This window comes from Propithecus coquereli, unplaced genomic scaffold (genome assembly GCF_000956105.1).
Source record: "Propithecus coquereli isolate 6110/MARCELLA unplaced genomic scaffold, Pcoq_1.0 Scaffold89, whole genome shotgun sequence".
Taxonomy (NCBI): domain Eukaryota; kingdom Metazoa; phylum Chordata; class Mammalia; order Primates; family Indriidae; genus Propithecus; species Propithecus coquereli.
In genome coordinates, this window is record NW_012155173.1 from 3,028,278 (window position 1) to 3,032,169 (window position 3,892).

General features: G+C 35.8%; 1 long non-coding RNA gene across 1 annotated transcript; it reads left to right on the forward strand.

The window, feature by feature from the left end:
* LOC105826433 lies at positions 1-2,838 on the forward strand. Its single transcript, XR_001138310.1, has 3 exons — positions 1-91; positions 2,027-2,100; positions 2,721-2,838. It is a non-coding gene; the product is annotated as an uncharacterized LOC105826433 (long non-coding RNA).
* Positions 2,839-3,892: the final 1,054 nt, after the last annotated feature.

Genomic DNA, 3,892 nt, shown 5'->3' on the forward strand with positions numbered 1-3,892 from the left:
AGCTAGGATTACAGGCATGAGCCACCGCGCCTGGCCAAAAGCAACAATTTTTTAGAAAACTGGATATGGGAATATATCATGTACCTAAAAGGTGATTTTAAACCTTTTATCTTTATTTTCCTTGGGAAATTTTGAAAATAACTCAAATATGAAAAATAAATAATCTGTCACTTTTCCAAGCATTTCTTTGATAATTAAGGATACCATTATCATTTGATCAAGGTTAATTCAGTTGGCTGTTGGGTTGGTTTTTCCCTGAGTAACTGGATTAACTGCAGAATTAATTATCTTTGCAGACAAATATGATTTCACTTACCTTGAACTTTTACTGAGCATGTAGTTTGGGGTGGTATCTGAGCTTTGCACTTTTATATAATTATTTTAGTCTTACCAGACAACTTCTTTGTAACAAATTCTCTAACAATGTGCAGGTTAAGTATTCCTTATCCAAAATGCTTGGGACCAGAAGCGTTTAAGATTTTGGATTTTTTTGGATTTTGGAATATGTGAATATATATAATGAGATGTCTTGGGAACCAAGTCTAAACACAAAATTCATTCATGTTTCATGTATACCTTATACACAGTCTGAAGATAATTTTATACAATATTTTTATAATTTTGTGCATGAAATAAAGTTTGTGTTAAGTAATTACATGTGGAATTTACCACTTGTGTTGTATTTTGGCACTCAAAAAGTTTCAGATTTTGGAGCATTTTGGATTTTGGATTTTTGGATTAGGGATGCTCAACCTGTATATTGTCCATTTAGGCATGTATTTTCAATGCTATTTTTCTATATACAAATAAAAGGAGGAAATATTTTCCTCACATGATAAACACACACTGTAAAATACTCACTAGCCAAAAGGCTTGGGAAATGATCAGTTTTTGTTCAATTATCACAACTTGCTTGATGTCCAATAGCATACTTTATACTCCCTCACTCCAGCCTTGTCTACTTCTCTATTCCAATTCATTCTCCAAACACCGCCACCCAAGTGATTTTATTAAAATAGAAGTCTAATCATGCCACTTCCCCACTAAAACCACTTCTCCATGATATACCCAGCAAAATCTATGTAGATTAGGAGGCTCTCATCCCTGGCTCCGCTAACAGCTCTAGCTTCATCTCCCAGCAGCCTTACCATCATCCCCTTTGTCTGCTTCCTCTTCCAGCAGTATACATTCCTTGCAGTCGTCACACCTTCTCCTGGAAATCCTCTTTCTTAACCCCCCACTCCTGACAAACTCCATTTTACATTTAACAACCCAACGCAGGCATTCGGTTCTCCAAAAAGTGGCCTCCAAAGAATTACATACATAACTTCTCTACATTCTTATTTTAGCTTGTAAACACTTTTAGTGAAGCACTTACTACCCTTTATGATAATTTGTTTCCATATTTCCCTCCTCTTTGAGAAAAAATTCCTTGAACACAGACCCTTTGTTACTTATCCTTTTATTTAGCCCCAGGAACATGTCTTGTATATAATAGACACTTAGGAAATGTCTACGAAGCACATAAATTAACCAATGCACTTCTGATTTCTGAAAATTCCTTTTGTTTCAACCATTTTTGTATATTCCACTTTTCTTATTAGGCTTCACTAAATATAAGTTAATTTTATTTGATAGTTTATGATATCACAGTTCTTTAAAGTTCCTCTTATGAAAGCAGGTCAAAGAAAGCAGAACATATATTAGGTTGAGCCATATGTTTATGCGGGTATTCAAACATTTTTGATCTACACAAACAGCAATTTCATATGGTTTAACTTAATGAAATGTATAGACAATTTTTCTGAATGTGTAAGAAGCCCTATTATCCTCTCATGTTTTGATCTTGTCTTAACATCTTCCCCACTCACAGTCACCGATTTAAGTTTGTTTCCTAGTGATTCACCTCAAGAGCCCATGGGGAAAAGCACAAACATTCTTATTAATAGGAGACCATGTTAAGTTGGTTCCAAGTTAATCAAGGTTCACCTGTGTTGAATGTCTATGAAATTATTTTGTGTTCCAGGCATCAGCTGGTGTTTTTGCTGCCTGATGTTTTAACTACTTGGGAAATTCAAGGTGTTGGCATTTCAGATAAAGGTAAGTAGCTAGTCTGATATACTGAATTAGGAAACAGTTTGTTCATTGTAATATATTCATCATTTTATTGACTGTTTACCTAGAACTTTGATAGTAGCATATATTATACTCTCATGTCTTTGAACGTATTTTGTTCATCTAATATTTTTATAATCCATCACTTTGTGAGTAACGATTTCAGGGCCTCGCTTTCCTAAAATCTTTCTGATTTGCTGGAGGCTTGAGATGGGGAATGAAAAGAGGATCCATTATTGAATTCTCTCCCAAATTATGCATAACAGTGCAAATCAGAACCATCTGTAAATTATTTTTAAGAATATTTATTTGATTTTTCACAATTCAATATTTTCATCCATTAAATGGATTCCATAATATCATAATTAATGACCCTTTTGCTATGTTGAAAATAAGATTGGGATAGACTGCTAAAATCCTAAGCAACTTTGTAACCACACTAACAACAACAACAATGTATGCAAATGTTGTAAAAAAAAGTACAAGAAATTGAGAGAAGATAAAGTTCTCTGGGAACTCCCTTGCTTGATGGGACCAGAAGTGTTTCAGATTTGGGATTTTTTTGGATTTTGGAATATGCTGATATGTATTGTCCCCTTTTGTAGGTCTGTGTGTTGCTGATGTGCTGCAATTGCAGGTATATAAAGACCACTTCCTGGTCATAAATTACGATATTATAAGAGTCAATTAAAAGGGACACTTTCCAACATCAGAACTCTAGAAATCCACGTAAGTAGGTAAATGCATGATATTAGAGTCAATGGTTGAGAAATCCAATAATAAAATCACTATATACAATTCACTTAACTTTAATGCACAAAGCATCTAAGTGGGAGGGGGTTTTGGTGAGAGACAGGGAAGAGGTGAAAGACTCTTTCAAATTCTAATATATCACTGAATGAAGTTTAGGTAAGGATAAAGTCATATTTTGTTGGGAATTATGGGAGATGAGAGAAGGTTTCCCTAGATAAATTCATAGAAACAGAGGGCAGATTGGGGTTGTTAGCTGTTGGGGAAAGGGGGCAATGGAGAGTAACTGCTGTCGGTGCTCAGGAACTGATACCTCAAAAGATGGGACTTCGACATGCTAAACTGAATAAGGCTCAAGGTCTCTCTGACCTTTCTCTTGTCCCCTCCTGTCTTTGAATCCTCTGTCTCTCCCAAAGCACAGGATGAATCTGGCCAAAGTCTGAACCTGCTAAAGAAGAAAACAATTACCTTTGGTCCCTTCCCTGAGTTTTCATTAACTGAACCCATACTGCAGGAAAAAAGATTGAAGTCTATCAACATACCTGGACAGACTTTTGTCACAAACCATTATGACTTTGTCCTAGGCCATTGTATGTTCTTCAAGCCCATCGAAGTCCCCTAAAAATAATTTACTACTCTCCTAAAATCATCCACACTTCCCCATCTCCCTTTCCCCTAAGAAGAAGGGTATGTAACCATCTGTACCCCATTGCATGACAGGGTAATTACTCTGTGATTCTCCCCTGTGCACATTAATAAATTTGTATGCCTTTTATCCTATTAATCTGCCTTTTATCAGTTGATTTTTAGCAAACCTTCAGAGGGCGAAGGGAAAGATTTCCTTTGGCCCCTCTACTGCTTAATGGGATAAAAAGTGACTGCTGAAGCAAAAAAACTACAGAATAATTCCCAAACACAGACATAGCCCCCTAACATCATTATCAATATATAAACTTTCTTTTTGCTACAACTGAGGATTGTTTTGTAACAGCAAGCTCTGCTTGACCAAACTTGGCCTAGCACCCAG